General features: G+C 47.7%; 1 protein-coding gene across 4 annotated transcripts in view; it reads right to left on the reverse strand.

Annotated features, from left to right (window-relative positions):
- Nucleotides 1-14,101, reverse strand: part of TCF7L2 (transcription factor 7 like 2) — a 184,000-nt gene that overhangs the window by 103,287 nt on the left and 66,612 nt on the right. The window lies entirely within an intron of this gene.

Below are 14,101 nucleotides of genomic sequence, written 5' to 3' on the forward strand. Positions count from 1 at the left end.
TATCTCCAGTCCTGGCCAGACCCCGAGAGGAGCAGCAACTCGCCCTCCCCCGGTCTTTTGAGACAGCCTTTCTCAAAAAGGACACCACAGTTATTTTTCCTCCTCTTCCCTCTCTCCCATCGGTGCGAAACACACAGGGAAGCGTCAGGAGAGCGACAGCTTACTCTCCCCATCCATGTTAAACAGAAGAGTGTGTCTCCCAACCGGGAATTTGGGGGGAAGACTGCCCACGAGCACAAGTTTCGCTGCGCTACGGCGCGCAGCATCCACGGCAGAGGCAGTGTCCTGCCCGGCAGGAAGGCGGCGGACGGAGAGCCCTCGGCTGCGAGCAGCAGCAGGGCACGGGGGGGAGAAATTCTGCAGGCAGGAGAAAAGTGCGAGGCTGCGAACACGCATCCGAACACAAAGCAGCCAGAGGATGTGCCGATAGGAAAAGGGGATACGTTATTCTTCCATAAATTAAGTTAAAGCAACCTCAGCACATCCCAGACCTTTCACACCGAGCGCGTTGGCTTCCAGCCTGCCAAGTGTTTCGGCTTCACTCAACTGAGGCAAGACCCACGTTTTATTAAAACAGGTTTATCTTCCTGCAAATAAACCTCAACAGCTTTTGCGCCCTGAAGAAGCAACTTCGGTTTGCCGTCTCGCCCTTTCCCCCTTCCCCCCCCCTGCCCCCCCGCCCACAACACACATTCAAAACCTGATGAGTAAAGAATTACCAGTTACTGCTTTCTGAACCTTGCCCACGTAGGGCTGGTATGCAACAGGTTTCAATGTTTGTTTTTATAATACATAAAGCAAAAGTATGATGAGACAACTAAGCTCCCCGTCTCTCCTCTGCCTTCTTTGAAGACGGCTTTTTATTTTGAGACTCAAGCAAAATTGTAAAGCAGTTAATAAAATAAAGGGCATTCCCTATCTCACATTTCAGCCTGTTCCAAATAATCTAGACAGCCTTAAAATATCCAAGCTTGCCTGTCAGCTATTTAATGAAGAAATACTAATAAAAATTAAAATCTAACCCCCCCACACACACTTTCCCTACTCCTTATACATGTACTTGTTGGCCCCATAATCTCACTTTTCCTGATAAAAAGCAAAAAAATGGGAGGAAAAAAAAAAAAGGTTTTCCAGGCAAGCAGCAAAACCTAAACAAAATTAAAGAAGCGTAAAGCCCAACTTGAACAGCAGACAAGTATGCGGAGAACAGTGTGACCTTTCCTTATCACCCACTGACATGCTTAATCGTTTCCAAACAAAAAATGCTCTTTTCCACCACTTCTTCGTTTCGAGAGCACCTCCAGCGCCTGCGTGGCCGGCAAAGAGTTAAATCTCCCACTATCCCCCGCTGCCTGCGAAAAATCACGGAAACAATTGAGACATTGTCCAGTGAACAAGACTCCCAGGGACTGACATTTTTGTTTATGTCCCAGTTCTCAGCCTGTCAATTTTCACTCCCAACGTTAAAAGCCCGGCTTGCCCCAATACAGTCTGCCCTCGCCTGAAAAGGCTCCACTTCATTTATTTTATTAAAGCTATGGCGTGTTTATGATTCAGAGCTCTCCCCATCCGAGGACCTGTTGGTCCCATCCCCCTGCCGTCCTCGCTGCCCTGCAGTAGCGACTTCCTAACTCCGAGGAGGCTTTGCAATGCCTTTTGCAGAGCCGTTGCCGGGAAAATAACTCCGCTTCGGTTAAACACGAATGTTTGCATTTTGCCGGGGTACGAAATGCGTATTACTGCATGCTAGTCCCTTAAAACAGCCTTTGATTATTAACCGGGGTAGAGGGGAAGGGAGTTGGATACTAAGCCAGAGTGGCAGGAACTTCAAAAAGAAAATAAAATTTAAAAAAAAAAAAAATAAAAAAAGAAAGAAAGAAAACACAGCCACTCCTGATACCCAGCAGCAAACTAGAAAATACATGTAATGGAGTAAAACAAACATCTTGGAGCAAAGCGGCGTTTCCTCGGCTGCTCGGTGGCTGCATTTCCTGCCGGCATTTTTATAATGACCGGAGCGTTGGGCCCAAAATACATCCCTCTCCTTCACCCCCGCCATCCTCTCCCCGCCATTCCCAGCACTATTTTTTTTTTTTTTTCTTTTTCTTTCGTTAGGCTCTCAATACTTTATCTCCCTGAAAAGCACACACAGCGGTCACCAGCGTTTCCTGTTTGCCGAGTGTGCTTTAACTATATCACACCCTCCGCCGCTGCGCTGGAATGCACAGCATATGGCATTGTGAAAGGGTTTACTGTCGAATAATGGCAGCAATGCAGTCCTGCTGGTTTATATCAAACCCTGTCACTCTCTTCACGGAGGTCTCTCTCGTGCTCTCCGAGAGGCGAGGTAAAACACACACACACACACACACACTACTTCCAGTCTCACGTAGGACCTCAGCAGAAGCCCATCTGGATCAGGACCTGCAAACTCAAGGGAAGGAGGACTGCAACTTATGAAGCCGTGAGTTGCAGTCACTCGTGATTTGTTTTGAATCTTAGTCCCCGTAACGTCTGCAGGATCCTTTTATAGGTAGGCGATAGGGCTGTTAAAAAGTTTTTAGTTCCTCACTGCAATTCCTGTGGGCACATCCAGCAGGGGCTGGAGGACCTCTACGTGCCTGAGCCCTTCTCCAGGGTGGAGGGCTGTCAGCCTGGGCAACCGCTTGAACTCCATCCCAGGGCGCAGCTCCATCTTCCCCTGCTTTCAAAAAAATCAGCACCGATATATTTGGTTATGAAAACATCCACGCGAAAGCCATACGCTGCCACCTTTCACTTTGGGTCAAAGTTTCAAAATTGCATTTTCATGTAATTGCTCACAGGTTTATTTTTGCAGGTTTTTCATAAAGCAACTTTAAAAGAAAAGGACTTACAAATAAATAAATAAAAAGTGCTGCTTCCAACTGCAGTCAGGTTTAGCTAAGACGCTCACAAAGGTTATACTTCAAAGTGCTTTTTGTACAGATCTCGAAATGCCTTCCCATGCCCGGATGCATTCGGCCAGCCGACGCCGAAACGAGTAGCAATACTTTTAGAGCCCATTGAAATGCATCCATCCACTCTCTCTTCATAAAAGGAAGCCTTACTTAACAGGCATTTATGATTGCTGAACTAGGGTTGAAAGTTCAGTGTCCTTATAGACCAAAATTATCAAGATTTCTGAGTTTGCAGCCCACGTTTAAGTTCTAATGAGCTATTGTACCACACTCACTGCTATTAACTCTTTGATGTCAGGAACCCACGTTGCTCTTTTAAATGTCCCACAGATGGCCAAGGAAACAGTGCAAAGCTCACCTGTGCTGAAGGACAGGTGAGTAACTGTTGGGGTTTTTTTTTTTTTGCCTTTAGTCCCCTCCAGCAAAATACGCAGAGACAACTAGAGCATCAAATAAGCACGTCAGAGCCAGGCTAGCCTACCAGTTTGGACTATGAACTCGGAGTCTGGGGAGCTGTACATCGCTCCCAGCTTTGCTATGATCCGATACACAGAACACGTTACCTTTCCGGGAAAGGGACATGAGCATACGGTGCCCATCACATCACCAAATCGTGTCTTGCCCTGCACAGAGCCCACCTCTCCTGGGCCTGAGCTCTTCGGGGCAGGGACAACGACCCGCTTTTCTGAGCGCGGCATGTTTATTAGATCCTCTTAAATACAGGTGGCAATAAAGCGATAACAAAATTATCTTGAATTTGCACCAAGCGCTTTGACCTGCTCGTTGCACAACCACAGCAGTGAAACACAGCGTCCACAGGGAGACATCACCATCAGTCTTGGAGGGTGCTTGGGAGGAGAAGGGTCCCTAATTTTCCAGCCCCAGATGAAGGCACCTCATCCCGACCACCAGCGAACGGGAGCAGGATGATGGTTTAATGTAAGAGCCATGAGCGCGGCTCGGCGCCCAGGCAAGGAGCAGCCGAGTCGGCCAGAAAGTGAACCAGGCGCCAGCTCCTTGGCTCTTCTCCTCTCCCATCAGCTCTGGGGCTGCTCCCTCAAATTTTCTCACCATTTACTCATCCCGCAGATTCCTCAGTGCAACGATCTGAGGTGCCCAAACGATCGCCTACGCAGGAATGGAGCTTAACAGTCCATCTACGGTGGGACCGGGCGCTCCCTGGATGTGCTCCGGGCATGACGAGCAGAACAAGTTACTGCAGGGTGAGCTCCACCGAGGTCTTACAGCACCTCTGTAGCTGCCCGGCCACGTGCTCAGCTCTGGACACAGACGCAAGCAAACTTCACGTCCAGTCCAAATGGCATCTGCTACCTCACGTTTACCCCTCAGGCAGCAATTGTGGAGCAACCGGCACGCCTCTGGTTCACACCAGAGCTTATCCCAAGGTAACCTGTCCTGGCCATCAGAGCCCTTTAATGAGGAGCAGGTTAATTCACGTCCAGTAAACGACTTCCCTCCAAAGTGCTCAGCATGCCTGAAAAGCATCGAGATGGGGAGTCAACGTGCAGCAGCTATAGCTTTAGCAATTCAAACCCTTGCTTGCTTCATATTAATTAACCATGTAGACATGTCCAACATGCAGCAACAGAAGTTCTGCCGCCAGGGAAAAAACTGTGCGCTGCAACCATTTGGGGTTTTCTAATGATACTGCTTCCATGCAGCTGCTTGGCAGGAAAAGCGTTCACGGCTGTAAATGCACGCTAAGAAAGTCTGGAGGCTTTCAGGTTCCTTCACTCTGCTTTCCTCCATAAAATACCATTTCCTTATTGCAGGGCAGTCACGTCCCCATAACACGCTATACTGACATTGCGGAGCTCTGCAGGAATACAACGGGACATTTTGTTGTGGTGTCTTTCCTCTCCGACACTATTCTTCCAGCCAGGGGAGGAGACCACAGAGATTTCGTGCATTTCCCAGTGGGCAGATGTGCAACAAGAGACCAAAGCCCTCCTTGGGGGTGTTTCCTTCTCCTATAGCCTGGGGAAGAAATAGGTCAGCACAAGGACAAGCTGCAGGGGAGAGGAGCTCGGGACACGCTATTCCTTCTCTCCCTCCCTTTCCTTTCTCAGTACTTGCTAGCTGGGGCGCAGGCAGAAGCCACGACCATCTCTCAGCACAGGGATTTATTTCATATAAATACTCAATTCCAGCGCCCCACCTCAGAAAAGCATCACTATACAAGACCATACTTTGAGCACACACTTAAGTGTTGTCCAGAACACGGATGGACATCAGCTCACGTTTAATGATTTCTTGAATCAAGGCTTAAAAACTCAAAAGGAAGGGGAAGGGGAAGCTAGTTTCCACAGTAATAGTAGTTGAGAAGTCTTTGAGTCTTGCCAACAGGAAAAATGCGCGTTAGGGAACCGCTCGCCTCTCCTAGGAAACTAGCACAGACCCACCTCCTTCTGCAGCACTGCAAGGCCCAGGGACACCACGAGGTCCTTATTTTGCACAAGAGGTAGAGGGGTAGGGTTGCAAAAGAAAAAAAAAAAAAAAAACCCACACCCAAAAAAACCCCAACCACAGAACAAAACAAAACAAACCCCTCCCTCTCCAAAAAAAAATAAAACAACCCACCACAAACAAAAACCCACACCCAACCCCAAAGATTTGGTTACTTCTGAATTCCATCAGGAAGGGTAGGCAGAAAGCAGCCTTCCTCTCGTATACACGCACATACGGTTCAAACCACACACGCCCGGGACCCCACACCAGCCCACCCCTCATTACCTTTATACGCCCGGCTGCAGAGCTACTGCTCGCTGGGGTAGAGGAAGGGCTGGCTCAGCTCCCCCAAACGTCCTAATTCCAAAGATGAGACTTAAGGTACATCTGACACAAGCGCACATGGACACGCAGGGTCTTAACAACGCCAAAAGTAATCCTCCTCTAAGGTCTGATACACGTTAGGATTTTAGGTTTAGATTTCAAAAACTACTTCAGTTTCTTTTTTGTTTTTCCTGTGGGGCTGCAGGCTTCGGGTTTTGGGTTTTTTTGCTCTAAAATGCAGATGTGGAAATCATCAGTTTCGCAAAATCACCTTGGGAAAACTTAACATCTTTCTGGCTGCACTGGTAAAACAGAGGAGTGAGTAATGTTTTCCCATCTCAGGAAAGCGCGGAATGATTTTGCTCCCCGGTAGCTGTCAGGTACAAGCGAAGCTTCAAGGCAAGGTCCCCTGGAAGCAGACCCTTGCAACCAGCCTGCTGCAGATTCAAAGCAACGTCTGCTTGACAAAAATTTCTAGATGAGCTTAGTGAAATCAGGCACGGAACATTGCTTGGGGAGAGACTAGGGGTGGGAGATTGTTTCACGAAGGCATCACTCCTTACTATCTGCGACATCTCTTCCTCTCCAAAAGCTTTCCAAAATGGATCTGCCCCTTGCCAAACAGCTCTGCACAGGACAGAGGAGAAAGCATCCTTCCTTCTCTATATGCAGTTGTTTACTAGGCAGCTCCAGTTTCTTCCATAGGAGAGTACTGATGTGTGTACAGTCCAGAAAGTGAAGTATCCCATGAATAATATAGTCCCAAACAGCACGAACTGGTGAGAAGAGCATTAAACCTGGGCTTGAGCAACCTGGCAAACAAACGGTCCCGAGCCCAGCAATGCCAGCTCCCTTCCTTTTTAATGATAAATACGTGCTGTTTTCTTTACTACAGCACCTGGACACAGGACACAGACCTTGTTTAGACAGAAAATAGGAGGTTCCTATTCAAGTGGGCTCGTCTGCACGGGGAAGTTTTTGTGCAAGGGCTCAAGTGTGAATTGAAAAATGCAGAATAACTATTTCGAATTATCTCTCCGTGTGGACACTGTTATTCAGCACTAAGAGTTTCTTTGTGAGATTTAGCTTAATCCGTTTCCAAAGCGGATTAAGCTAAACCACACAAAGGACCTCTTACTGCTGAATAAGAGTGGCCGCATGGAGAGATAATGAGGAATAGTCATTCTGAGACAGCTACTTCGACTGCTTATTTGGGCTTTTCCGCTCTGCGTCAACAAGCCCAAAGCCGTACTGGAAAGGAAAGATTGTGGTTCTAGAAATTCGGGCAAAAACAGCGCCGGGGCCGTATCAACACCCGTTAAATCTTCTGCTCTGCGCACGATGGCTGCTCCTGCTCCCGTCAGCACGGGTCCTGGCCCCAAACCAGGCTGCATTATTCAATACCTACTTCGCTAAGCTCCAGACTGAATCCAGCCACAAACTTCAGCCGCAGACAGGGTGCGCGGGGAGCAGGACCTGCGGCGAGCGGCCCTGCCAAGCCTGCCACCCTCGGTATGCATCGTCTTTGATCTGACAGGCTCACCCATCTGGCTCTCCGGCATCACCCGGCGCTGCCGCAGCTCTTCGCCCGCTGCCAAGGCCGAGCCGCCGCGCAGGGCTGCTGCTGCCACATCCCCGCGCACGCCGCCCCGGGCTTCGGGGAGGGACCGTCTGCGCTGCCCCCCGCTCCTCTCAGCCCCGACCGCTCTTCTGCGGGAGAGCTGATGGCTGCCCGATATTTAATTTTAGGCCCACGCAAGTCCCTAGAAGTTAATTTTAACACGCGCGCTCCGGCATTAACAAGCTGCCCGGTGACTGAATCCAAAACACGGCTCGGGCTCCTCTGTGCTAAAATACTCTCTCCTAAACCATCTTCCCAGTGTAGGTTTCCACCTTGCAACGCTGCTCTCTGCAGCTTTTCAGACCCCCAAACTAGCTGGTCAGAGAGGGCCAGAACTTAAGGCACTTTTATTGCGTCGCATTTGGGACATAATGGGTATTTTATAAACAAAAGATACAAGAGGCAACCGTGCAGCAGATGCACTTCCAACCACACTGAAGGCAGCATAGTTACGTATTTTTTAAAGGATCTCTGATGAGCAAGCCTTCATCTTGCCTCCCCCTCACCCAGAGAGTTTCGATACTCAGATATGTCAGGGAGAGACAGAACAGATCTATTTTGGTGTGCCACCGCAAACCAAAACGCCAGATCTCAGGGCTCCAGCTCAGGAGCAGGAGCTGCAGCACAGCCCCTCCAGCAAATCACAACTGATGCTGGTTCACTGCAATATCCTGGGCTATATACCTGCTGCTTCAGGAGGACCCGCTGAGCTGTCTCCGGTAACGTCAGAGAAGCCTGGCCCTGCCTGGGAGCAGGGAGCACTCACCGCAGCCGTCTCAAGGCAAGCCACCCTGGTACCCAGGAACCGCAGCCCTCCCAGGCACCAGGGACCAGGTTCTCCCGAAGCCCCGCCAGGTAATTCGCCAGAAATGGATGCTCAACAGACTGCACCAAGCATATCGTAACACCCCTAACTCAGCTCCCTTCTCCTGGAGCAACATGTAGAGTTGCCGATTCCTGCGATTTTATAGCCAGTCTAGCAATACTTGCTATTTTTCGTAAAGCGTGGTAGCCTTGAAGTCAAGTGTTTAGGGAAGAACCTCAGCCTCCGCTTACAGCACACAGCAAGCTCCTGAACTGCTGTAGAGAAAAGTTTGAGAATGAGCGGAGTATACCCTGCAGGCTCAGGAACCAGAGAACAAATAAAGAGAATACAAAATGTATTATTTAAGAAACAGAAAACAAACAAAAACACCACCGAAAAAAAAAAAAAAACCAACACCAATCCTCATGATCTTTTGAGGCCTGACTCATGATCCAAGAACAATTGGGGTTGGCAGTACTATACATTTTACAGCATTTATTCACAGCTAAAACATCCCAACATCCAAATACTTCAGAGTTCTTGGAGCTACTCACAGATCTCCTGACTACAACCAAGCGTGACAATCCATCCCAGCTGCCAATCCAGCCCCAAGGTGTCTTCTGAAGGCGCTTTAGTGCTGACTGATGTTTGCAGAAGCATTAAATTCCTGCTCACTTCACAGTAAGAGGCACAAACCTGCACGTTTCCCCAGTCTCGACACGGAAGCAGAGGGGTTACCTCCAGTACCTAAATAAAGTCTGTACAGGACGGTCATTGTGCCACAGCGTAAACCCAACGGCATGAAGCAGTCCCCTGAAGTCTGAACTATTTTGCAAGTATATCAAATTACCGAGTGAATTACTTTTTAGGAGTCCACATTTCTTCTGTGCTCCAGACAAACCAAGCACTGGGCTTCTCATTCATACTTAGTGGGTACTGAATATAACGTGTGTGTTTTATAGGAACCCATCCAAAATAATTTTATTGGGCTGCTGGTAGATGAATTCTATACTTAGCCCCAAACATTCAGGTTTGAACACAGATTTTTTTTTTTATTTATTTTTTTTTCCCCCCAAACACAACCTTTCCCAACGAAAAATCAAAAGTAATTAGTGGTGAAAGATTTAGCCACAAAATTCTCAGCAAGTTTAATTTCTTCTGTGGCTTAATTCCATGCAGCTCCGAAAATTCAGGACAAGATGTTTGCACACTTTTGGGCATGTATTAATGAAACATTTTGTTTACTTTGCAACTGCCAGAGCAATTAGCCAAATAAAGTATAGAGCATTAAAAAAAGGAGAGAGTCGCTAAAGGAGCTTTCCAATAAAGTCTGCATGGATATTTCTACGGGGTGAGTCTCGGGGATCTGTGTGTTGAGTCCACGCACTGAGGTGCGACCTACCTGCCATAAGGGACCACCAGGGTACCACCACAGCTCAGACACACAGCTCCCTCCTTCTCCCCACGTATGTGCCTCTCTCAATAGCAGGCACTGGGGTGAACGATGCCCAACTCCCTCACCCCACAACCCCACCACATCCCTGCAACTCTCAAGGTGGTCTGCGTGCTCAGAGGATTGCCCCGCAGATCTCCAGGGAAGAGGGTGTCCCATCATGGGCACACACGGCCCGAAATCCAAGAACATCTCAAGAGGCTACTGCAGAGGAAGAACAGCCTCTCTACCACAAAATATTAAAGACAAACAAAGCAAGAGCTCTAAAAGCCCTCCTGGGGCACTGCCAGTGGAAGTTGCAAGATTTTGCTTCCAGATGGCTCCACACATACAGGACTGCGCATACGTCTGGATGCGCCCCACTTCCGGACTGCCTGAAGGGACACTGCTGGCCGGTGAAATTTCAAAATCTAAGATAAACCTCATGATCACTGGTAGGTATTTCTCTTTTCTCTCCAAGGCCATTAAGTGCGAACCAGACAAAACTGCAAGAAGTTATGGACGGGGCAGAGCAAACCGCGCAGCTTCAGCTCAAACCGCTGTGGGAAATAACTCCTGACCCCTCCGAACCGCCCAGCGGCCCCCGACGCTCGCTGTCCACGCACGTTGAAGAGGCTGAGAACAGAGTATGTTTCAGATGGATTGGCCTTCAGTTTTGCTTGTCATATTATGTTTTAAAAAACATGTTTTTACCTCCTTAAGCAAAAAAAAAAAAAAAAAAAAAAGAAAAAGAAAAAAATTAGACACACTACTGCACAGTGATTCTTTGTTCTTGGGGATTCAGTCTACTTTACGGCTGTGTTCACTACATATTAGAAAGCCCAGGCCAAATAGTACTAGAAGTCGTCCCCCAAGGTAACATTTACATTTACTTCAAAAGGCCTCCCCCTACAGAAGAAAAATGCAAGATTTCTTTTAGACCTTTAACTGTTTTGTAAGAAATATACTGTACCAAACCACCACCATTTTGGGTTCAGAATGTTTTTGCCTGTTACAAAGGAAACTAAAAGCACATCTCGGTACAGCCGAGACAGCAGGAGGCGGGATCCCGGGACTGGTCTTTCACCCATACTCCTGCCCGAAACAGGGCACGGCTGAGTCAGAGCATTGACTTTGCAGAGAACAGGGAAGAACAGCGCTGGTTTTGTCCTCGAAGTTGTAGGAACGCACGCATTGATAAAAAAGGTTGTCAAGGAACTTGCTTTCTGTAGTGAGCAGATTTTGGAGATCCTTGCGCAGACACACCACGCTCATTTTCACTTGCCTCTCCACACCACAACAGAAGGTTCTCCTGCGGGAATCCCACTCCTGAGGCACCCAGATCTCATCCTTAACACCCCGCCGGTGGCACACGTGTGGAGCAGATCAGGTGTATGTTGAACACAGCGTTTCAAGACAACCAGCACCCTACCCGCTTAGAGAAGCACGCAAGGCACCCAGCTGGGGTCTGCTTTACACCCAAAAACTTCCTGCTAAAAACATTTTACAAAGTCTTAACACCTTAAATGAAATCACATGTCGGAAAAAAAAAAAAAAGAAAAAAAAAAAAGAGGGGAAATAACCATAAAACCCCTTTAAAAAAAAATCCCAGCCTCATAATAGTGCTATCTGCAGGCTGAATGCAAAATTTTGACCTAGCAAGCTTAATAGCGTACTATTAAAACAATCTTTCCCCCAGTTTTCTTTCACCTTTGGACAGAGATAAGCAGCATGACTGTGCCAGAGCAAGATGCAAGAGTCTTACAAGACGAGTGAAGCACCTAAATGCAAATAAATGCATTGGTCTTAAATGGAGCCTCATGCTGTACCTTCCTCAAGACACGCTGAACATAATTTCAGTTTAATATTCTGTTTCTCATTACGGGCCTCGGAGACTCTCTCAAGCACCATGAAAAGCAGTATTAACCCAGCCCACAGCACTGGGGGCAATCCAGCCAAATTATTCATGCTGGTCTTTTTGCTTCGATTTTCGTAGTCTTAACTTAATGTTCCTAAACAAATCTGAAAGGAGGACGGCTGACAAATAGTACAGACTTTACTTAAGACATTACAGACGGCCATGTTCTGCAGCCTTGAGTCATTCAGCTAAAAACCCGCGCTGAAGCCAAGGGGAGTTTCATCGGAGCTGGGCGTAAAGGCTGCAGCCCCGACACCGAGCTCGTGGTAGTCACAGCCAAGCACCGAGAAGCAAGAACGTTAAAATAGAGAAAAAAAAAAAGGAAAAAGGGGAGGAGGGGGGAGGGGAGAAACAAAAAAAAAAAAAAAAAAAAAGAGGGGAAAAAAAGACACCCCCCCTCTCTCCTTTCCTCTCTTTGTAATCCAGCTATAAAGATTAGTCTCAAATCCTGATTTCAGAGATAGGGAAAAGATAAGGAATGATTTGCAGGTGTTAGCATTTTCCTACAGATCTTCAGGGCGGCACAACTGATTTCAAGATGAAAAACTGGCATGGGTACCCTTGGCAGGCAGACCAGGCACAGTAACGTGGGTGGAGAACCAGTTTCTATCCCTATACGTTACACACTACACGCGTGCACAGAAACTCCAGCTTGCCCGTGAAATACCTCGCATTGTGCCGTAAAAAGATTAATTGCGTTTTCGCGTATGCAGAAGCGGGTACAGAGCCTCGTGCAAGAGGGGCCACGTCCCAGGTGCTGTGGGCAGGCACAGCGGCGACAAACGGGGACACCAGAGAAACCTGACACATCCCAGGCCAACCGGCATCTGCAGCCGCTTCATCTCCCCAGAATGCCATTACCCGCTCTAACTTTATTTACCAAAAATAAGACCATTTTTACTCCACAGAATGAATGTGGCCCGGGGTGGGTGCCAGGGAAAAAGGAGGAAAAAGCTGCCCCTTATTTATTTACTTTAACAGAACAAGGCAAAACAGTTTGCTGCTAGAAATAAACATTAAACCTTGTAGAACCTCCCCCCCTCCCTCCCAAAAACCCCACTGCTCCCCCCCTCACTCCCTCCTCCGCCTCCTCTCCCTCCAACATTGTAAGTAGCACAAAAGATCACATTACAAATGCCAGCTGTGGCTCTTTTGGAAGGTGGCCTCCATCTCAGAGGTAGTATATGTTCCTCACGGCCTAAGTGGTTGCTATGGTAAATATGCTTTTTATTGAATAGCAGAGTGAAACAGCTTTTAAAGAGACCCACAAGAACCCCATAAATGGTCAAAATACACGGCAGATCAACCTCAGCCTCCTTGGAAACAGGTTTCTCTATTTTCCAAAATGATCATGATTTTTGATCCCTTTTTCTTTTTTTTGTGTGTGTGTATTTGTGTTGTCCACTCACCTCCACCTCGCCCCCACCCGGGTGGAAGGGCCGGAGGAGCCGGGACCCCAGCCAGCCCCCGGCACAACGAGCTGCTGTGGCTCTGGAAGGCAAGCACCCGCTCTCCTGCACGGCGGGAGGATGCTCAGCACGGGGAAACGCAGGCAACGCCCAGTGAAGCCACCCACCAAACCCAGGCTGTCCTCCCCGGCCGCAGCCACCCAGGAGAAACCTCCTGCTCCCTCACCATCGCCTCCCGCAAGCCTGACACTGCTCCCCCGTGCCAGCCCGGGAACGCTCCCGTCCCCCGTGCCGGTCGGTCCTCCAGCACCGCAGTAAAAAAAAGAATTAAAAAATTAAAATAAGGAAGAGATTTTGGTTCATTTCTTATTAAGAATAAGATGACGGCGGGTTTTGATGGCCATAGATTTCTAAATAACCAGCCGAGCATCTTTTCTCTGATCTCTTCCTCCAGTGATGGGAAGGAAAAGCAAAGCCATTCTCAAGAAGTGAAGCAACCACTGCTAGATATTGACTAAGCAAATACCAGTCCTGTGCCAATCGCTCTCTGCTGCACTGAGGGATGGTTTGGTAGGTGTGGAGTCTACGAGATAGGAATCCTTTTTTCTTTTTAAATAAAGAAATAAGACACTCAGCAAAGGGCTGATACTTCTCAAGTTAAAAAGACAACAATAGAAAAAGAAACTCCTCAAAAGTGTTTAGTACGATTTTAAATTTCTAATAAAACAAATGCGCATCTTGGATGATCTACCAGCTACGTCAGCTTTAGACTGTACAGTAAGAAATACAGAACAAGCAATTCTTCTTTTCCTGGGATTCACCTTGTCATCCATTGGTTACAAAAAAAGTTATTAAAAAAAAAAATCATGTAAAACTTGATGATAAAGTGTTTCAGAATATTCTAACTCACTACATGCCACCTTCTCCAGAGGTGGATTTCCCAGATAAAAGCTCAGAGCTACGATGCTCCTTAACAAGAAATGGCACCGACACTGGCTATGGGTGAGGATGGGCCAGCGTATACCACCCCTCTCGCATAACACCATATAAATAAACAGTTTCCTTTTAGACCGCTACGGATGCTATGTTAGAAAATAAAATAAACCCCCAAACCCCTCTCATGCAAATTCACACTGAACATTTCAAACTCAACATTATATTCCACAATAGAAGCAAGAAAATTT

Source organism: Vanellus vanellus (assembly GCF_965231255.1).
Source record: "Vanellus vanellus genome assembly, chromosome: 7".
Taxonomy (NCBI): Eukaryota; Metazoa; Chordata; class Aves; order Charadriiformes; family Charadriidae; genus Vanellus; species Vanellus vanellus.